Raw genomic sequence first — 23288 nt, forward strand, 5'->3', positions numbered from 1 at the left:
GATACTCTGAAATTGATCGATTTCATAGCTGTCGAGTTCTTGTTTCAGTGACTGCTCTAGGTTCCAATATGATTTTTCCTTCCTCTTCAATTTCTGGCAATATTGTTTGAATTTGGATCTTTTGCAACTTTTGAATAAGTGGCCATACTTCTTTGTCCTTCTTCCATTCATCCCTTGCTTCGTTTATCCAATCTAGTTGGATAATTGAAATGGCACAAAACAATGCTTCCACATCCTCATCCTTGAAGAGTCTTCCCATTCGGTAAGGTCGCCATTTTTTAAGTGCATGTAGTATTGCCAACATTTCCTTCTCATAAATAGCTTGCTTGAGATGTAGCAGTAAAAATACCCAATCACCTACATCAAAACACTTTTCACTACGATGTTGATCTACATATTGTTTTGTTTGATTTTGCACCGAAGTGGCGTTGTCCTTTAAAATTTGGAGAACTTTTTGTTGATGCTCGATGTGATATTTCACTGCTTGAACCTTTTTCTTCTTGATATGTCCTTCTATCTCTAGAGTTTGAGGAGTGGTAATTTCTTCCAATCCTTTACAAGATATGGTCAGATTCATTTCTTTATGCTCGATGTGATCTTTCACTTCTTGAACATTTTTCTTCTTGATATGTCCTTCTATCTTGATAGTTTGAGGAGTGGTAATTCTTGCCAGTGCTTTACAAGATATGGTCTGATTCATTTCTTCTTTCTCTGGGGTGGGGTCCTGGCGTATATCTTATTCTTTTGATGTTTCTTGATCCTTTTCTTCCTCCTCTTCATATTCTATGTAAAATAATTTCTTCTCAGCACACTTATGACCTTTAGTGCATTTGCTATCACAATTGTAACAAAGCCCTTTTTCTCTTTTTTCTTCCAATTGTTGTGGTGTAACCCTTGTAGGTTGTGGAAGGCTAGGAGAAACAACACTTCCATCTTTATAGTTGTGAGGGGTATGGTTCCTGGTTTCCATAATTTTTCTTTCCACTATGTCACAAAGCCCTTTTACTCTTTCCAATTGTTGTGCTGTTACTCTAAAGAAGGTGTTGCTCTTTGTATCCTCATAATGTGCTATCATTTCCTCCATGAAAATTGACCACGTAACAAGTTGTTTACGAGAAAAAATCCCTTCATACCATAAAAATTGATCTGGTTATAAATATGAATATGCAATACATACTTTTTGTAACAGTGGTACACCATGTAGATCAAAATATTGCTCCATCTGAAGTATCCAATTTACCGAATCCTTGCCATCAAACTTGCTCATCTTGCATTTTCTTGATTTTAGGAGCTTGATATTGAAACAACTGTAACTCTGTACTTTCAAATATTTAAGTTCTGAAATTGGAATTTGTAGTAGAACTCTATGTCCTCTTTCCACTACCACCAGTCTGATCCAAATTGGATTCTCCAAGAAAGCATTATGCACAATCTCCCAAGATGACCTGATTATAGACCTTTCCAGAAGAGTGAACTTGTATGAAGTGCCACGTGTCCCTGTTTTAACCTTTGGCTCTGAAAAAAATATACAAGAAACTACAGTCTGTCCTCTTTCTGCCCCTTATTACTAAATTTCAATCCGATCCCCAGAGAGAAAGTTATGACACTTTTCCCCAGGTCACCTGTTTGGAATGTAATTCAGGAGTCTGCAAAAAGACCAACTTCCTTAGATCATATCTCCGCAAAAATAGTGCAAAAAGCTCTAAAATTTGGACCCGAGGTTCCACCTGATTTCTTCTCAAATGTGTTTTTTTTAAACTTCTGAGACGTCGCAGAAAAAAAGTTATAGTGAAAATGCCACGATGACCTGTTTGGAGCAGCGAAACCCTACAATCCAAAGCTCTGATACCAAATGTTATGAAACCAGCTCAAGAAAAGATAGAATAGATAGATCAATGCCTTAGAATTCATGCTCTTTGATGGGGAAACCTCCATTACATTACATAAATGAACAATTCTTGGATGATACAAATGAAAAGACCTCCTTTCTATATATAGGAGTCTAAGGGGTCATAACATAATTAGAGTCGACATAACAATAATAATGTAAGGGCACAATAATAACAATAGTGGGCTTCTATGGGGCACAATAGTAACAATATGGGCACTACATGGGTACATCAATATAATAAGTGGGTTGTACTAATAACAATAAGGGGTTACACTGGTAGTATAGGGGCCTAACAACTAATCACTGAGAATAGCCTTTTTTTTTCCTGAAGTGATAATACAAAAAACCCGTAAAACACTAAAAATCCGACCAAAACCTTACAAACAAAACTTCAAAATATCAAATCGAACTTATAGACCCATCGGGTCTAGCCCACATATCGCAATTGGCATATCACTAGTTCAATAGTACTATTAGCGAGGGATTGTCGACTGTCAATCGTCGATCGCCAATATCGACGTCGACCAATCACATCGGCATATCACTCATACAATAGCCTGGGGTTGTTGTCTTTTGTTATACCGATTGATGATCGGTCGATCGTTCTGATCGTCAATATCACAATCGTAAGTTGGCTCTACCCGATTTTGATATCACGTGCCTACCTTCCTCCTCCCCAATATCACTGATATCTTACCTAAAATCGCCGATATCGGCCATCACTTGCCTCCGATTGTGATTTAGTCAAATATCGCTGATTGGGTGTTCCGTTGCAGCTTTCTTAAGCCTGCCTCTTGACTTCTCCAATTGCAATTTTCTTTTTAAAGGCTTAAAGCCATTTTTAGAGAAAATGCCTCCTTTTACAAAGGGACAAGGCAATCTTCTTTTGGCCATAACTTCATCATCCTGACTCGGATTAGAGTGCCATTCACACTGTTGGAATCAGGGTGACGAGCACTTCGATCTGATGTCAAGATACTTTCCTTTCTACCACTTTGAATTTTGAGTTTTTTCCATGCCACTGTATATGAAGATCCACTTGGATCAGTTGTGGTGTAAACTTTGTTGGTTGTGGAAACCTAGGAGCAAAAACGATTCCATATTTATAGTTGTGAGTGGTATTATTTCTTGTTTCCATAATTCCTCTTTCAATTTTTCTTGCCAACCTGAATGCCTTCTCCAATGAATCGGGTTCCCAAGGACAAACCTCATGTTGAATGTTATCCTTTAAATTCCCTATGAATAAATCAATCCTTTGCTTCTATGGAATATCATTTACCTTTATATTTAATTTTTTGAAGTCCTCAATGTGCTCTGCCACTAAACCCTTTTGTTTGAGATTTATCAATCGGATAAAGAAGGTGTTTCTCTTTGTATCCTCATAATGTGCTATCATTTCCTTCGTGAAAATTGACCAAGTGACAAGTGGTTTATGAGAAAAAACCCCTTTATTCCATAGCAATTGATTCGATTCTAAATATAAATATGCAATGCATACATTTTGTAATAGTCTTACATCATGTAGATCAAAATATTGCTCCATCTATAGTATCCAATTTACTGGATCCTTGCCATCAAACTTCCTCATATCACCTTTTCTTGACTTTAGGAGTTTGATCTTGAAACAACTGTACCTCTGTAATTTCATATCTCCAAGTTCTAAAATTTCGTCCTATGGTATCTCTTCGAGTCCTCTTTCTAACCCCACTATTCTGATCAATATTGGATTCTTCAAGAAAGAGTTATGCCAAATCACCTATGATGACCTGATTATAGACTAGTTCAATGGAGCAAACTTGTACAACCTGCCACATGTCACTATTTCGACCTTTGGACATAAAAACAATACACAAAAAAGTACAAACCATCCTTTCTTTGTAAATTCTAATAAAATTTTAATATGGTGCTTACAGAGAAAGTTATGATGATTTTCCCTAGGTCACCTATTTGGGATGTAATTCGGGAGCCTATAGAAACCCAAATTGTATTGGACTATATCTCAAAAAATAAAGCGAAACAAGATCTACAATTTGGACCTGAGCCTCAGCAATATTTCGGATCAAATGAGTTTTAATTTTAGAGTCTGAACCTTCATAGACCAAAATTTATAGCAAAAATACAATGATGACCTAGTTGAGATGGAATTCTGGAGCTTGCAAAAAGCCTAATTTTTTCATATCATATCTCCGAAAATATCACGATACAAGATCTAAAATTTGGGCCTGAGGTTCAAAACGATTTCAACTCAAATGGGTTTTTTTTCTTCTGAAACTTCGTAGCGAAAAATTTATAGCAAAAATTCCATGATGACCTGTTTGGAGTAGTGAAACCCTAGAATCCAAACCTCTAATACCAAATGTTATGAAACCAGCTCACATAAAGATAGAAAAGATAGATCAACGACTTCAACATCAGCCTCGTCGAGGAAGAAACCTCCTTTACATTACAAAAATGAACAATTATTCAATTGATACAAATGAAAAGACCTTCTTCCTATATATAGGAGTCTAAGGGGTCATAATATAATCAGAGCTGACATAACAATAATAATGTAAGGCACAACAATAACAATAGTGGGCTTCTATGGGGCACAATAAGAACAATATGGGAACTACATGGGCACAATAATATAATAAGAGGGTTTCACTAATAACAATACTGGGTTACACTAGTAGTATATGGACCTGTTGATGCCTCTAAAATCCTAGCACCAACATTGGGGATAACCACTCGGTCCGGACCTTAGTACAACTCCTTTTCCTTTTGGTATGGTGGCTCCGACTGGATATTATGGGACCAGTTTCCCATATAATGAATGGTTTGATGGATGATTATTTTTACGCCGTAAGGCATTCCCTCTGAGAGGAACTCCCCTCCGTGCCGCGGTGTCTCGTTATGGACCCTTAGATCGATTGTTAGACGATGGAATAAACTCCAACCATTAGATCATCGGCCTTTTTAGAAACCAAGCGTCAGCGAAGAGAGGCCAAGCGTCTGTGGATGGATGAATTAGCAAGGCCTCTGCCAAAGTGGAGATATTATTAGCAAGATCCCTGCCAAACCAGAGAAGCAAGCAGTTGCAGCTCAGAGAGAAAGATGGCGAGCTGCGTGAGCATAACTAATGTGACCGTGCTGGACAATCCTGCCATGTTTCCCAATCCATTTCAGCTCGAGATCTCCTACGAGAGCCTTCTTCCCCTCAATTATGGTCAGTTTTGCTTCAAATTGCTGGTATGTCTATAGCCATTTTTTAGGGATTTTTGTGTAAAATTTAATCCCATTGGCTTCTGCTGTTATAGATCTGGAATGGAACCTCATATATGTGGGATGCGCAGAGGACGAAAGCTATGATTAGGTCCTTCAGACTGTGCACGTCGGACCTGTGAAAGTCGGGAATTATCGATTTGTCCTGCAGGTATTGATCAATAATCAATGCAGTTTCTGATGGGGTTTGAGTTTATTTATTTGTAGTTCTGGGGTTTTGAGATTTTCTTCAATTTTAATTCTTTTCCAGGCGGATCCTCCAGAGGTTGAGTTGATTCGATCCGAGGACTTATTGGGTGTGGCGGCCATTGTTCTGAGCTGCTCTTACAGAGGGCGGGAGTTTACACGTGTGGGTTATTATGTGAGCAACCAGTACGTGCAGCAGGAGCTTATTGAGGAGCCTCCTTCAATTGTGGCCATTGACAAGGTTCAGAGATTTGTTTTGGCATCCATGCCTAGGGTTAGCAGGTTTCCCATTTCTTTTCAAACCTGTTCTACTATTCAATGTGATTCCAATTCTAGTGATGATTATGGGGATGAGGATGAGGATGATGATGATTGTGGTGATGTAGTTGATTTGCTGGAGTTATTGGGGTAGTTTTCAGTTTTTAATCCCAAAAGGGTGTTTTTGTAATTTTAAAAATGTCCCAGTTGGGGAAGACTGTATAATATGCATGGGCTTTTGGTGGGTTGGGTATGGAGATACATCATATCTGGCTTAAGTTTGATTATATACCTGCGTATGCAGTTTCTGCATATGCACCCGACTTGATAATGCCCATGTGATCTGCCCAGGGCAAGAAATGGAAGGGTTGCTTTAAGAAAGGCATGGGTTTGGAGTCTGGACTACTCCATTTCTGCACAGAGGGTTGGTGTGGATTTTTAGAATAGGGGGAAGGGCAAGCGGAGGGGAATGCAGGCAGGGCAAAGTTACATTCAAGTGTCTGTTGCTTGTTCTGATCATTGGTGGTGTCAGTTATGGAATGCTTGTCATGAGAAGACACGGTTTTGAATCTCCCATATATACTCTGTTTTTGAATGTCCTATATGTTCCTTGCTGGTCATAACCAATTTATCTGAAATGAAATCACTCTACTCATGTAAAATATTGTTGTGTTCCTGCTTTGAACTCTAATTGTCTTTAATTTCTTTCTGAGTAATGAGTATGATGAACATCAGATCGGTTCAAAGCAAACTTCTAAATTAGGAGATCCTTCTTCCCCTCAATTATGGTCAGTTTTGCTTCAAATTGCTGGTATGTCTATAGCCATTTTTTAGGGATTTTTGTGTAAAATTTAATCCCATTGGCTTCTGCTGTTATAGATCTGGAATGGAACCTCATATATGTGGGATGCGCAGAGGACGAAAGCTATGATCAGGTCCTTCAGACTGTGCACGTTGGACCTGTGAAAGTCGGGAATTATCGATTTGTCCTGGAGGTATTGATCAATAATCAATGCAGTTTCTGATGGGGTTTGAGTTTATTTATTTGTAGTTCTGGGGTTTTGAGATTTTCTTCAATTTTAATTCTTTTCCAGGCGGATCCTCCAGAGGTTGAGTTGATTCAATCCGAGGACTTATTGGGTGTGGCGGCCATTGTTCTGAGCTGCTCTTACAGAGGGCGGGAGTTGACACGTGTGGGTTATTATGTGAGCAACCAGTACGTGCAGCAGGAGCTTATTGAGGAGCCTCCTTCAATTGTGGCCATTGACAAGGTTCAAAGATTTGTTTTGGCATCCATGCCTAGGGTCAGCAGGTTTCCCATTTCTTTTCAAACCTATTCTACTATTCAATGTGATTCCAATTCTAGTGATGATTATGGGGATGAGGATGAGGATGATGATGATTGTGGTGATGTAGTTGATTTGCTGGAGTTATTGGGGTAGTTTTCAGTTTTTAATCCCAAAAGTGTGTTTTTGTAATTTTAAAAATGTCCCAGTTGGGGAAGACTGTATGATATGCATGGGCTTTTGGTGGGTTGGGTATGGAGATACATCATATCTGGCTTAAGTTTGATTATATACCTGCGTATGCAGTTTCTGCATATGCACCCCACTTGATAATGCCCATGTGATCTGCCCAGGGCAAGAAATGGAAGGGTTGCTTTAAGAAAGGCATGGGTTTGGAGTCTGGACTACTCCATTTCTGCACAGAGAGTTGGTGTGGATTTTTAGAACAGGGGGAAGGGCAGGCGGAGGGGAATGCAGGCAGGGAAAAGTTACATTCAAGTGTCTGTTGCTTGTTCTGATCATTGGTGGTGTCAATTATGGAATGCTTGTCATGAGAAGACACGGTTTTGAATCTCCCATATATACTCTGTTTTTGAATGTCCTATATGTTCCTTGCTGGTCATAACCAATTTATCTGAAATGAAATCACTCTACTCATGTAAAATATTGCTGTGTTCCTGCTTTGAACTCTAATTGTCTTTAATTTCTTTCTGAGTAATGAGTATGATGAACATCAGAACGGTTCAAAGCAAACTTCTAAATTAGGAGATCCTTCTTCCCCTCAATTATGGTCAGTTTTGCTTCAAATTGCTGGTATGTCTATAGCCATTTTTTAGGGATTTTTGTGTAAAATTTAATCCCATTGGCTTCTGCTGTTATAGATCTGGAATGGAACCTCATATATGTGGGATGCGCAGAGGACGAAAGCTATGATCAGGTCCTTCAGACTGTGCACGTCGGACCTGTGAAAGTCGGGAATTGTCGATTTGTCCTGCAGGTATTGATCAATAATCAATGCAGTTTCTGATGGGGTTTGAGTTTATTTATTTGTAGTTCTGGGGTTTTGAGATTTTCTTGAATTTTAATTCTTTTCCAGGTGGATCCTCCAGAGGTTGAGTTGATTCGATCCGAGGACTTATTGGGTGTGGCGGCCATTGTTCTGAGCTGCTCTTACAGAGGGCGGGAGTTTACACGTGTGGGTTATTATGTGAGCAACCAGTACGTGCAACAGGAGATTATTGAGGAGCCTCCCTCAATTGTGGCCATTGACAAGGTTCAGAGATTTGTTTTGGCATCCATGCCTAGGGTTAGCAGGTTTCCCATTTCTTTTCAAACCTGTTCTACTATTCAATGTGATTCCAATTCTAGTGATGATTATGGGGATGAGGATGAGGATGATGATGATTGTGGTGATGTAGTTGATTTGCTGGAGTTATTGGGGTAGTTTTCAGTTTTTAATCCCAAAAGGGTGTTTTTGTAATTTTAAAAATGTCCCAGTTGGGGAAGACTGTATAATATGCATGGGCTTTTGGTGGGTTGGGTATGGAGATACATCATATCTGGCTTAAGTTTGATTATATACCTGCGTATGCAGTTTCTGCATATGCACCCGACTTGATAATGCCCATGTGATCTGGCCAGGGCAAGAAATGGAAGGGTTGCTTTAAGAAAGGCATGGGTTTGGAGTCTGGACTACTCCATTTCTGCACAGAGGGTTGGTGTGGATTTTTAGAATAGGGGGAGGGGCAGGCAGAGGGGAATGCAGGCAGGGCAAAGTTACATTCAAGTGTCTGTTGCTTGTTCTGATCATTGGTGGTGTCAGTTATGGAATGCTTGTCATGAGAAGACACGGTTTTGAATCTCCCATATATACTCTGTTTTTGAATGTCCTATATGTTCCTTGCTGGTCATAACCAATTTATTTGAAATGAAATCACTCTACTCATGTAAAGTATTGTTGTGTTCCTGCTTTGAACTCTAATTGTCTTTAATTTCTTTCTGAGTAATGAGTATGATGAACATCAGAACGGTTCAAAGCAAACTTCTAAATGCAAGATTATATATGAAGTCAAATCATGCATAAAAACCTAATTTACATGAAAATCATCATATCTATTCCTATATTTGAGGTTCAGAGATAATTAAAAAAGCTTTAGCTGTATTGGGCGGATGTATATGAATTTTCATAATTGTAGCATAAGATTTATAACTGTTCACAGAGGTCATATAGATCTTATAGACACTTATAAATTGGGTTTAGAAGTTTTGGCTTTTCATCACTGAAACATAACATTTGTAATGGTTTACAGAGGGGTCATATTGTAGATGTATTTATAAATTTTGAACTTAGTTAGCTAAAGCAATCTTGAGTTAATTGTAAAATTTTTATTTTATAATATTAAAATTTGATATTTTGTATTATTTTATTTGTGAAAAGAATTGGAATCTTATTCTGCAATGATGGTTGAGTAAGAAGTAAATGTGAAACACAGAAGTAAGATGAAAAAAAAATGAATTAAAAATAATAAAATTGAATTAAAAAATATACAGTAAAATTTTTAATTTTATAATATTAAAATTTGATATTTTGTATTATTTTATTTGTGAAAAGAATTGAAATCTTATTCTGCAATGATGGTTGAGGAATAAGTTGTAAATGTGAAACATGGAAATAAGAAGGAAAAAAAATGAATTAAAAACAATAAAATTGAATTAAAAAATATATAGTAAAATATTGAGAAAATAGAAATAATAATAATAATTTAATATTTAATTAATTATAAAACATATTTTTACGCCGTAAGGCGTTCCCTCTGAGAGGAACTCCCCTTCTTGCCGCGGTGTCTCGTTATGGGCCCTTAGATCGATTGTTAGACGATGGAATAAACTCCAACCATTAGATCATCGGCCTTTTTAGAAACCAAGCGTCAACGAAGAGAGGCCAAGCGTCTGTGGATGGATGAGAGAGGACAACAATCTGAGGCACCTCGATCCCCTTCGATCTGAACATCGGGGAGCTCTATGAAGCGGATCATGTCCCTTGGCGAAGATGGCAGGGTGTGGTGAGGAGAGCCGTCCATCCATTCGGCGGTGAAGAAGGTGACAGAAAAGCCATGGTACACAGTCAACCGAATATTCACACCAGTTCACACCAGTTCTTCACTTGATCGCTCTACTTTGTGGTTACTCATTTCATGGCTCCTCGGCATTCTCGTTCTCTGTTGGCGAAAGCTTTCTTATTCTTTCCCCCGTTGCAATTTCCACAGGGCTTTGCATTGCAATCAGCCATGCAATTCAAAGAAAAACCAAATATTCTTGCAACAGATGTCTTCCCTGTACCTCTGGGCCCATGAAAAAGATAAAAGGGTGCAATCTTATCTTTGTTAATTGCACTGGAAAGAGCTTGAGCAATAATGCTCTGCCCAACCAGTTCCTCGAAAGACTTGGGACTGTACTTTTGACTCAAGCTTCTATTCACTAACATGTTTTCGTTAGTCCTCATCTGTAAGGATTCCTCCTCTGTCTCATATTCACTAATCCCTGACTTTCTGGTCCTGTGATGAGTTTTGATGAGAGGATGGAGATCTAGCTCACTGAAATGTCTGTTGTTTACATGGGGAGAATCACCATAATCGTCCAGAGGCGAGTCCAAGGTTAAAACATTCGTGTGGGGGGGGATCTGACCAATGGGGTTTCATCCTTTGAATAGGAGCAATCCGAGGAAGAAAAATCTGTAACATATTCAAATTGAATAGGTTCTTGATAGTGCAGAGTACTAGTAGAATCAGAGAGTGATTTTCTCCTATTGGCAACCAGCACACCACATGAAAACCTCTTCCCTCTGATGCCCTTCAATTTTTTACCTCTACCATTTCGCCTTCCAGACCAGGACCAAGGAAGTCTACATCCATTTCTTGAAATTGTTTGGCAACCCCCAAACTCTTCAACATTTCTTTGTATATCGATGTTGTTTTGCAGATTTTCCTCCCTTAAAGTTTTATGATCAAAAGGCCCAATGTAAGGGTCTATAGTATAAGCCCCATTGTCATCTAAAACAAGTTCGAAGCTTTCTGCTTTGCAAGTATTAGCGGGAGAACTAATCAATGAAAAATCATCTTCATCTACAGGCAGTGTAAACTCATGGAAGGAATTCAGAGCTGCAGGATGGTTTTCATCGGTAAATCCTTGGTATATTTTGAATGATCTTGAAGATGTAGATTTGCTCTTTCTAGCAACAAGTTTTATTTTCTGAAAGTACTTGGGATTTTTTCGGTTGCTTTTCCTTCTATGATATTTGAGTGCACCTTCAGCATCGAGATCCTCTACCAGAGTACTTCCACCAACAAATTCTCTTTTTGAACTCTTAATATTTTGTATGATTTTCTGTACTGTATCATGTATGCTGTTTTTATCGGAAGTTGTCAAGTTGGTATTAGACACTTTTCCTTCTTGTAAGGCCATGGAACTCATTTATATTGAAGCAGTTAAAGACAATTTTGCATAGGTTATTCACATTAAGGATTGTAGCCTTTCAATTGTTCATCGCAGACCAACATTATCAGAATTCAGTCACAAGTCTGGTGTCGAGATAAATTTTCCACGTCACCTGATTTTTCAAATACAAAAACAGATATCTTAGAATACCCAAAAAAGGAAAGCTTATTTCCATTCCAAAATCTACTGTGCTTTTTGGCTTCTCTAAGCTCAGGTTTCTACTTTATGCCTGCAAGTTTCCTCATTCACTCAGTTTTATCTACGTTAAGATACCCATGAGTTCATGGACTCTCATTATGATGTTTTGATCTATTAATTCGTCGCAGAAATCCATCTTGTTTTATCTTACTTAGTGGTACAATTCCATCTTTACTTCGTAAAATTCCTGGATGTACCAATTTCAATGATTTTGAATAATTAAGACTGACACATCAAGGAGTTCCGGTTCAAAATCTCTCAATTTAGACTTAGTTTCAGAATTCCAAGTCATATAATACGCACACCTAAACAGTTTAAAAGCATTAAAGTTTTATCGGAAATTTAAGGTTGAAAAGGCTTTCTGATGAGATTCTAGCTTTAGGAAAATCTGTGCGAAGATAGAATTTCAGTGCATGGATGGAGAAAGTCAAAGTTATCCTCTACCGCCAGCTTAGACGCCATCAAATATTCCAAAAATTGAGGACTTCTTGTGAAAGTTCACGCTTTCCCTTCATCATTAATAGAGAAAGAGCTTATCATTTCCCATGCACATGTACATATTATTCATAATCACCCCTATCCATGATTAATACATAGCAGTTACGATGACTCTACCACTCAATATAACTTCCAATTGCAGGGAACAACACTAAGAAAAGAAAAGAAAAAAACCCTGCAACACAGAAATTGGACGAAAAATTCTATTATCTATAATAAAATCTTTGTGAGTTCATAACACACAGATTATCCTTGAAATGAGAAAAAACCAATAACTTCCCTTTTTGATTCGGAAAGAGTAGGCAGGTTGCTTACTTGAATTTTGAATTTGAATGATGATATTCTCAAAATCAATGCCCAAGCCATCACCATTGAATTATAATTTCTAATGTGACTAACTATATATATATATATATATATATATATATATATATATATATATATATATATATATATATATATTTATAGCACGATTTCCATCTCTACGACTTAATATAAGATTTGGAAATGGTGGCCATCAACTACTCCATCACCATTAGCAGGCCTGCATTTAGTAATATTCAAATTAAATTTTGTGTAGGCCTAATGGAGTCATGTAGTTTAAATAAACAAGAGAGAACTCTTGTTAAATTAATTAATAGAAAATGCTGGTTGGTGGCAGAATGCAAGGTCATTTTAAGATCAGGAAGGTGACTTTCGTTGTATTGTGGATTTGTGTTGGTTTATTAATCACTTATTCTGATTCATATATGTTGATCTCATTATCTATATGATCCGAATATAAAAAGCAGAGGATTCCTGAGAATAGAGAATATATTCATTAGTTTATAATTTATGTTCTAGCATTATTTGGCTAGTTGACCAAGTCATTTGGACATGGCTTTGCCCTAGTTGCAGGTATTCTTCAAAGTGATCCACTAGTGCAAGTGTTTATCATAGATCTCCACAAAAACAATGAAGTGTTTATCATAGATCTTTATCATAGATCTCCACAAAAACAGTGAAGTGTTTATCATAGATCTTCACAAAAACTATTAACAGCTAATCCATATGGATATAATTTCGAAAACAGTTTGGGATACAAAATTCAATTCATTACGCCGTAAGGCGTTTCCCTTTGAAATGAATTGCCCCAGCCGATGCCGTGTCTTATTGTTGACCGAGTTTGGGATACAAAATTCAATTCGTTACGCCGTAAGGCGTTTCCCTTTGAAATGAATTGCCCCAGCCGATGCCGTGTCTTATTGTTGACCGTAGATTTGTGGTGTTAGACGATTGAAGGAAGTTTGGTCGTTGATTCTCACACTGTCCTTTTGTCTCCCAACCCAATGGCCTCTGTGTCTTCTGAGTTATTGTTCGGGCGGTGGCAGATTAAGCATTTCTTGCTGTCGAGCCTCGCACGGACACTGGAGGCCTTTCCTACGATGGTCATGATTTTCGCTGACTATGAACCCCATTGCATTGCAATGGAGGGAAAACCCCAGAGGATTTCCTTTCCGTGAAGCCAAGGTTCGAATCCTGCAGCCCGCCGGGATCTATATGCTCCATGGACCGGGCCTCATGGGACTGGGACGGAGGCCCCGGGGCTTCGACGGTCTGCGGATGGGATCTCGTCTGCGGCCAGAAATACAAAGTTGGGTTTTTGCAGTCTGCGTTCTTTGTCGGGTGTTTGCTCAGTAATTGATATTTTCAGCCCCTGTGCGCTTTTATATCTGACGGCTGATCGCCATTAAGATTTTCTTTCAGTTTCTGATTTATTTTTTGATACAGGTGCAGGGATATCTGGGCATCTATCTGATTCTTCGCTGGGGCGTGAGGGTATCCTGAAGTTGGTCTGCATCTGCAATGCCATTTTTGTTTTCTTGACGGCAACGAATTTCTGGGTTTATTTAATTCTCCGTCTATTGACGGGAATTAGCAATGGTGGCCTGTGGTTGTCATCGTTCGTCTTGGCGACGGAAGCCGTCGGACCGTCCAAGAGAGCACCGGTTGGCATGTCGACTTTCTACTTCTTTTCTCTCGGCATAGCAGTGCTACCGGCTCTGTCCTACTTTTCCGGCAACTGGAGATATCTGTACGTCGCGGGTTCGATTCCCTCGGCCGTGTATTGCATCTTCATTCTACCATTCGTTTGGGAGTCCCCGCGGTGGTACCTGGTGAAGGGCAGGCTGAAAGAAGCCATGGGCATCATGAGATAATAATCATCATCCCTCCATGATTCACATTATAGAAATAATAATTGACATTATCCACATACACAACTCTTGTGATGCATCTTTCTCATATGCTCAGGTCATTTTTTGAAATAAGTGTACTCATCCAATGATGGAGACTCAACACGCATGAGGTACATTAGTCATTTATTCATAAGAATATTTTTCATTTAGTATATTGGGATGTAAAGATTGTGGGTTGAAGTTGGAAATGAATCATGATGCTTGGAAGTTATACTTGTTGCATTATTTCATTTTTGTGGTTATATCCTCCTTCTAGTGAAGTGTAACCATATAGGGACTTGTCCAACCTCATTAAGAATAATAAGCCTAAATAAATTAAAATAGAGTGGCTATATCATTTCATACTCAACACCTTCCATGCATCCCTTTTTTCCATTCTCCTGTCTTTTAACTTACTTAGTGTCATTAGTTTGCAAGTTTCTTACTTGTCTCATTAAACCGATCGAGTATGATGTGTAAGGGTGTCCCTCCATCATCAAAGTTGAAATTTTGCTCATATCCACCAAAATAAAATAAAAAATAAAACTTTACAAAAACAAAAATAAAAAAAATAATCACACAAAACATTAAAATAATATTTGTTAAATAAGTTAAATCCCTCTAAACTCATGTTAGATTTATATTTAAAATAAATCTAAATTAATTCTATTGGAAAAAATGGTGTCCATTTTCCCTGCCGTTCAACCTCGCACTTTATTTCATTTCATAAAAAATGAACACCACTCCATTCAAGTACAACCTTTGACATGTTACAAAAATTGAAAGATCCATATAACCAGCATCCATATGCTCTTAATCTGTGCTGCTATGAAGCCTTCACATGGGTCCCCTCGACCTAAAATTATTTAATGAGAAAGTTCAAAGGGGAGGTGCATTTTCGAACGGGCTCGCCTTTTAACAACCTGCGGATCCTCACTTGATTGTCCGTGCTGCACTAATTTGTTTATCCTGTCGCACAAAAATTCTGTTTTCAATGACAAATTTTACAAGTAATAATAATTTTTTAAGATACAGTGAGCGCTTACAATGATTCAGTGCATGGTTTAACGACGTTTTAGGAGCTAGCCATGGGAGATTTCAGAAGACTATGATGCTGCTGATGCCTAGAGAGGTTTGTCTATTTTGTTCATGTGTGAAGTCTCGAGGAGACTACATTTGTAGTTGGGACACTGTTGCCTGCACCTTAAAGACCTGCTTAGACCTTCATAAACAAAGTTACATTCAAATGAAGCATGCCAACCGAGCCAACATACTAAATAAGTAGCTTCCACTAGGTATTTAGTCATATATTCTCTGTTTGATATGTGCTTATTTATTTTTTATTTTTCAACTTGAAAGGGTGTACCTAATGTCTGCGCATATCCTTCTTACTTCCAGAACACCTAGAATAGGTTACATCATTTGCATTATCAAAAGTAGAATCACAACACACGCAAACAAATACATACGCCCGCCAAGCACAAGAAAATAGTGTGATGGCAACTTTACATACGCCCACCAAGCACAAGAAAATAGTGTGATGGCTATCAACTTTTTTAAATCAAACTTGTAATAATCTCAATACTAAATCTAATGTTCTTTAGAGAAGACCTACTACTCTAGTTTTCGTTGGGTTTCGTACAGTTTATAGTGTATCATAAGGAAATACATTTCTTGAAGGGATTGCATCAGAAGGCTCAACGGACCTTTGAGCATTTTTGTAGGGGTTTATGTTATCCAATCATTAAAATTTTTGATAAAATTAGTCTGAACTATCCACATGCCTATTTTTTTCAATAAATTTGAAGAAATGCATGTTTTTGCTTTAATAATATGTATACTCCTAAATTTTCTGAACTGTAGTTTTGTGGGCCAATTGTTTTCTGTATTGTACGGTATCCACATTTGAATTTAGATTCTATCTTGATAACTATCATTTCTTAGTATGTTTTTATGAATATATTGCATTGTAAGTGTTCTCTCTTCTTACATTGGACAAGAGAATACGACTGTCTTTGACAATGTGAAGTTGTGGAAGATGCAAAACTTCCCTTGCTTTACATGAGCCAACTTGACCTTCAATAGAAATGTTGCTGAAAACAATGAGAAGTTTCATGCTTCTTTAGAGAGCATCCCGAAAGGCTTGTGTAATTCCTGCTTTGTTTTGGTTGATGCCTTGCTGAGGAATCATTGAGACTCATCATGGTTTTGTGGTCCAATCATAACCTATTCAATACTCACCTTCGTTGACTATATTAGTCGAACACAAATCTTGTCAAAACTCTCAAGCCAGTAGGGCTCCGACACAATGTTAGTTCCTCAATATGGTGATCAAAGTCTGTCTTCAACATTACAATTGTCTTCACGCATCCTTTTTCTAAATGAATCTATATTACATGCGCTTGAAGAACTAGCTTTGAAGTCTCTATTCTCAGGCAATGTTCAGGTCTAAGTTCATGTAGGCAATTCTATGTTGAAATTATACTTGCATACCAGAATCTTATATTGGCAGAAGACCGTTACTCAAATGTCTGCCAAAAAGAGAACCCATTTTGACACACCACCTATGCAGAGGAAGAATCTTCACAAGTGTTTGGGCTCCTTTTCTCTATCATGGCTGGGGAAGTAGCCAAGAGTAAATATCTCTACAGGCATGAAGTCCAATAAAAATAATGTATAAGACATATTTGACAATCAACAATTGCATCTAAAATGAAAAATATGTTCCCGGCCTTTCAGAAAATGTGGAGTCTAGCAGAATGTGAGGCCGTCATTATCATCGAAATTCCAACCAGATATGAATCTTTCAGTCTTATGGTGTTATGGGACAATAACATAACTGATATATGAACTATATATCAAGCTTTTAATCCTAAAATATAAGTGATGGATGCTTCATTACAAAGCCTAGAAGTCTTCTTTCAAATGTAACAATTGGATGATGCACAGAAGTTGATGCTAATAGAAGTCCGTATGGAGTGACCAACCCATAACATGGTGGTGGGCTCTTGTACGAGAAGCCTTCTTTCAAATATAACAACTGAATGATGCACAGAAGTTGATGCTCGAAACTTTTTTGTTGTCATCTAATTAATGAATGCATTAGGTTGACTATAACAAAATATCCATTTTCAGAATACACATTATCATCCACCCTTGCTTTCAACAATGCCCATTCACATGTCGCTATTCTTCCCCACTCTATGCCTTACCACTCTATGCCTTACGGCGTTTCCTTTGCAACATAAGGTGCAAATGCTAGTATAATGTAAAATAAAGATGATAAGTTCTTTAACCTATAACTCAAAAATATGCAAATATACTTATCTAACCTGGGTAATGTATTAACAATGCAATTTCTGATTATTCTTAACAGATAAATAATCATATAGATGGCTTACTTTTCAATAGAAATATGCGTTCATATATAATGATTACTTTTTTTAAGAAGTTAAACAAGGTAATTATAAAAACATATTGCATTCATCACAATGTATATCACTAACATATATCTTTAAAGTATGACAATTCTAAATCTTTAGAAATGACATGATAAATAATTGCTTGAAGAGCATACATATATAAACAATAGCAACTTTTAAAATGAATGCTTCATCACATAAGGAAATAAGACAAAAGAACAATGAAAGAAATACTACATGCATTTGAGTCTTTCCAATGTAAATAACACTCTGGTTCCACTTTCTTATTTGAGAAACTTCTAGGAGATACAAAAGTGCAGGCCTTGAAAAATTTTTCTTCACAAAAATGTAGAACCTTGATCCATTACAGATAAAATATATTCATAAGTACAAAAGTGCAACTTCTCAAGTCAAATTTTATACAAATTGAGGACCCTTTCTTAAAATATATGAAAGGGTTTAAATAATAAAAATAAAAACTAATTGTCAATAAAAATCGCTTTGAGTTGTTAAAACTGCAAACATGAAAATCTAGGATTTGATTTATGAAAATAATAGTGCGATAGCCTTTGAACTTATTCGTTGTATCTACTCCTTCTCTTGCACTTGTGGCTAACAAATTGAGAGAATTTCATGAATTTCTAGAGGATGACTTAGCCTAGAATGTAGTTCACCGGTGTATGTGGCATTTGAGAGCTTGGGAACCATGCGATTGACAACATCGGCAAGGAATTTGGCGGCCATCTGCTGGTTGTGAAACTTGACTAGGAAGAACCAAAATGCATCCCAAGTCAAGTTTTGTAACTTGCCAATTTTTTCTTCTCTACTAGCTAGATCCTTTCTCCATTGATTTTCTAGCACTTTTGCCTTCGGGAGCTTTCCTAAGGAGCAATTGGAGATCAAGTTAGCTCCATATAAGTTGTCATTTAGGAACTTGATCACACTGTTCATTATAGCCCTTGCCCTAGAAGTAGCTCTTTCGGACTTTATTAACTATGATTGCCACTCTGAAAACAAGACTTATTTGTGCGATTCTTGGATTTTTGGTAGATTATCAGCCATGCCTTCTTGTGTACTTTGCCAAGATAGAAATATTGTGACCTTATCATCTGCATTTTCAAATTCTAACCTGGTGTCAACTACCTGTTTAATGAGTGATGCAGTGATGATGCACAAACGGTTAACCAATGATATTTTATGGCAAATGATATTTTGTTGCTGAGATAAGGCTTTAGTCACCTCCAAGGCTTCTTTCCTGAATTCATCAATGCTCAGATAACATTTGAATATCTCTGCTTGTAATTGCAACTGTGCAATTTGTTCTTCTTTGGCCTTCTTTTTCTGCTGAAGTGTCACTTGAAGCTTGTTGAGTTCTTGAGACAAGTTTTGTTGTTTCTGAAGAGCCTGCTAATCGATCTTTTGTTTCTACATATTTAATTAAAATTTCAGTTGCTCATTCTACTATTTTTTCTCTGCTAGCTATTGCTCAAGCTGATTGATCTTTTTTTGTTCCACTGTCATTTTCTCTTCAAGTTGGGTGATCCTTAGATCCTTTTCTTTGATCAGTTGGCTAACTTCGGAGGCCTTGTCCATTGTGGCAGCTGTATAGGCACCTGCATATTGAGATAACTTCGTTAAATCCTTAGAAGGATTAACTTATGAGTCTTTCCATACCACATTCATCAGTTCAACTTGAGGAGTTGAGAATGGTCCCTGGTCAATTTTCCTCTTATTCCTCTATCTTTTGACCACAACTCTATGCTTTGGACTGTAAAATACATCCATGGGTGGTATTTCCTCCACCTTCGATACGATCTCTTCGGAAGGATTCTCTAGAATTATTTCAATATCATGCTGATTGTTCACTATGCCAACTGCCCCTTCAATTGTAGTACTAGTAACAATAAGCTCCTATGTTGTAGGGATTTTGCTATAGTGATGTTTTGGGAGTCATTCTGGTTCTTGATCTATTGATCGAATTGCTCCCATTCCTTGATTAAGTTGGAATCAATATGCACATTGGCATCTAGGAGCTCACTGGTCTTTTCATTGGTCTACTCCTATTAGGGAATCTTCTTAGTAGTGTGTTCTTCTCTGTGGCCTTGTTCCTGCAACATAGGGGTAGTGTTCAATAAATCTAGAGGTATGGTTTGTAACCTTTGTGTCCTGAACTGCATAAACTTATCCATATCCCCTGCTCCCAATTTGATCCTTGCAATATGTTTTACCTGTGAAAATTACTTAGCTAAAGTGAACAAGTCATCATAGTAATCTTTCTCATGTTCAAATTTGGCAAGTTTCACCTGAGAGGTAAAGTTGTAAGCCACTTCGTTTGGGTCATACTGTCTCTCAGGGATGACTACTAACATTAGAATTTTTATCTTCTATGCTTATTTTTTGACATGTTTGAAATCATGCAGTGAATAAGTACCACAACAAAGGGGAAATATAGGCCACATTTGTTTCTTAGACTCTTTGAGGTTCCTGGACATTCCTGTCTCCGTTATCTGGTGAGCTAGTTCTCTGGCCAATAACTTATCAGGAATGTAAAATGGGAGAACATGTGGATCTATGGTGCTGCCAGAAAGTATGACATAAGTGAACTTTTGTTCACCGAACCAACTGTTGATTGATGTTAGGTCAATGCTGGCCTGATCAAATAACTGAGGAGTAGGTTTGTTGAATATGGCTTGATCGACGGGTAAAACAAAACCATGGAAAAATCTATCTATATGATATTTATAATGGGCCTTCCACAAATACTTATGATAAATGTTAATAGGAGTTGGGTCTTGATGAGTCCATTTCCAACCTAGAATGTGGAAGTCAAAATTGAAATAGATGGTATCCATAATGTAGGCGCTCATATAGAATGGGGGTATTATCTGTGTAGTTACATACCCATTTATTCTATAATCAAGGATTTGCTTGGCCATTTTATCTGATAAAATGGTTGCCCAATCCATGATAAAAGAGCTAATTGCTCATTCCATTAAAGGCACCATTTCTATGGATAATCTAGATGAATCAGAGGCTCCAAAGAGTCTACATATTATAGCACCAGCATAGCAATAGGGAGATGCTAAAGAGTCCACAGAGTAAATACCAGAGGATTCATGCTTATGATTGTTTGGGAAATGTCTTCGTTTCTTGATAGGGTCCAACTGTACATCGTTCTCCTTAGCGAATGCTTCTAAAAATGCCTTGTTGTAATGTTTCTTGGGGTCTAGCAAATGATACATCTTCTTGACATCTTCTGCCCTGAATTTCTTGAAAATCCTTCCATCTGCTATAAAGAATGCTCTGTCGGTTATGTTGATACTTTCTATTACCCATCTCACCAGGTCATTGTATGGCAACACTTTCGCACGGGCTACTATTTTGTGAAGGAAGGAGCTAGCTAAATCCATAAGAGTATTTTCTAATTTATCACTTAAATCAGTTGTTCGTATTTCTTCTTCAATTATGGTTGGTTCCTTGGCTTCGAGTAGATTATATATGCCCTCCCATGAAGTCTTGCCATGGCTTGAACATGTAGTATCAGCTACCAATACCAACTTTGTTAGTTCATCTTTTGCTATGATGGGGACCTTTACTTTCTGAGATCTCTTAAACATTTTTGCTGGACTGATGATTTCAGATTCTCTCTACAAAATGAAACAGAAAGATGTAATAGCGGAAAAACTTGTTAGAAGCTAATACACGATGCACAAGACTAACAACAATTAAGTGTAATAGATGCTACGGATCTATGATAGAATAAGCCACCACGGATGAAATCTTTAAAGGATTCAACCATAACTGCTTTTTAATGATTTCCCCATAACTTTCAACATGAAACCTTAATGTCGTGATGGTATGTCGCATCGCAAATTAATAACGGTCCTTTTTAGAATGGGTATCGTGACTTCCCGATTGGTGATTAGCGATAATCACATATCACAGATCGGGAGTTACAAGTGCCATGCTTAAATGGTTCCTCTGCATGGTTGCGATTGCGATTAGTGGTGAGCTAGCATGGGGAGGTGGCATGCTTTAAAATTGATATATCGTTTAAATTTTCTTTATAATTGACTTATAACTTTAAACCGCACATGTTCATAATACTTCATATTTTACCTTTATCGAAAGCATGATATACGATAATGAAATTGCATCGAAAGATTTGAAAGGAGCTTTTGGGATGTGTCTTATAATTTTAGCGATGCGCGATTGCGATTAGCTTATCGCTCAGAGGTTTTCCATGGAACACTTGGGATGGTTTCTTAAACAGTAGTGATATGCGATTTTCGATAGAGTTATCGCATCAGTGGATGTCAATGGAACACTTTAAGTCGACCGTTTGAGATAAAGGCTAAGCTCGATGTGACAATTCAATTTTTATAATTATTTCCTTTAATAAAGCTCTTTTTATGATAAGGTTTTAGTATGACTCAAATCAGATCGGATTTTCTTAAAAGGAATTTCATGGGTGTAAAATTTTTTCAAATTGTGATTGCAATCTAACCTACCCTAAAAGAAATTTTTTGTATGACCTATTATAGAAAATTATTTTCAAATGTTTTATTGATTTTATTTATATTCTAAAGGGGACCCATTTATTATTAAAGTTTTATATGAAAAAATTTGAAATGGGGAGGGTTGTTGTATAGCACAACAGTTGGAGATTCATTGGGAGAAGCAGTTATCTTTGAAAAATAATGCACTATGTAAAACGTTCTTGGTTTGGAAACAATTAAGGATAAAGAAAACCATCTAAGAATAGCTAAATAAAAATTAACCCTGGATAAAATAACAATGTTTTGCAATTTCTTTTACAATCCCTTAAAAAAAAACATTTTTGGTTTCTTCATGCTTTGATTGGTTAATAAAGATAAAGTAGGGGTATCCTCTAACTTAGATTTTAAATTTACTCTTTTGTCATAGGTAGTGCCTCTGCTGCCAGCAAACATCTATAGTCTCGACAGGGTTACCTTTTGACTCGGTCATTCATTGTCTCATCCATCTAAGAGTATAAATTTTGAAATATAAATCCATAAAGATATGTTTACATATATATTATTCGATTTTATATTCTTTTAACTTTTTAAGATAAAAATCCATTGTCCTAGTTTGGGAGCCAACTTATAACAATGCCATTCACTAGTTGTAATTTAACTAAACAAGCTGGCTCATAATGAGATCCCTTGTCTTATGATTGTAAGCCATTACCCTTTTTTGATATGCAGTATTAGTAATGTTAGTTTAATTAGTTCCCTGTGATCATGGTAAGCAGGCTCATGATGAGACCTCTTATCGTTTCTATTAGACATATTTTAGAATTACACTCTGAAAAAAAAATCATAAACTTAGTGGATGGGGTGAATGAATTTTTCTTTAGGAGTTTATGGATGACATTTTTAGATTTATGGATGCTAAGCTTGGAAAAGTCTTTACTTTTATGAATAACCTTTCTCGACTTTATAAAACTTAGAATGATTTACAGTATTTTCAAGGTTTTGAAAGATTTTACAAACTTTAAATACGTTCTCAGAGTTTCATGTTTTATTCAACTTTCCAAAACTGTAATCATTTC

The 23288-nt window shown here is 37.0% G+C and overlaps 3 pseudogenes across 1 annotated transcript; all 3 read left to right on the top strand.

Moving 5' to 3' along the window:
• Window positions 1–4817: 4817 nt before the first annotated feature.
• Window positions 4818–6034, top strand: LOC149173571 (histone chaperone ASF1B-like; annotated as a pseudogene).
• Window positions 6035–6314: 280 nt separating this feature from the next.
• Window positions 6315–7044, top strand: LOC149173572 (putative histone chaperone ASF1A pseudogene; annotated as a pseudogene).
• A 700-nt stretch (window positions 7045–7744) lies between these two features.
• On the top strand, window positions 7745–8794 carry LOC149173573 (putative histone chaperone ASF1A pseudogene; annotated as a pseudogene). The gene is made up of 2 exons (XR_016259298.1): window positions 7745–7882; window positions 7982–8794. The product of XR_016259298.1 is annotated as a putative histone chaperone ASF1A pseudogene (transcript).
• The last annotated feature ends 14494 nt before the right edge of the window (window positions 8795–23288 follow it).

The sequence above is a fragment of the Pinus tabuliformis genome, chromosome 4_2 (assembly GCF_031772625.1).
Source record: "Pinus tabuliformis cultivar Carrire ecotype Pingquan chromosome 4_2, CPIR1, whole genome shotgun sequence".
NCBI classification, from domain to species: Eukaryota; Viridiplantae; Streptophyta; class Pinopsida; order Pinales; family Pinaceae; genus Pinus; species Pinus tabuliformis.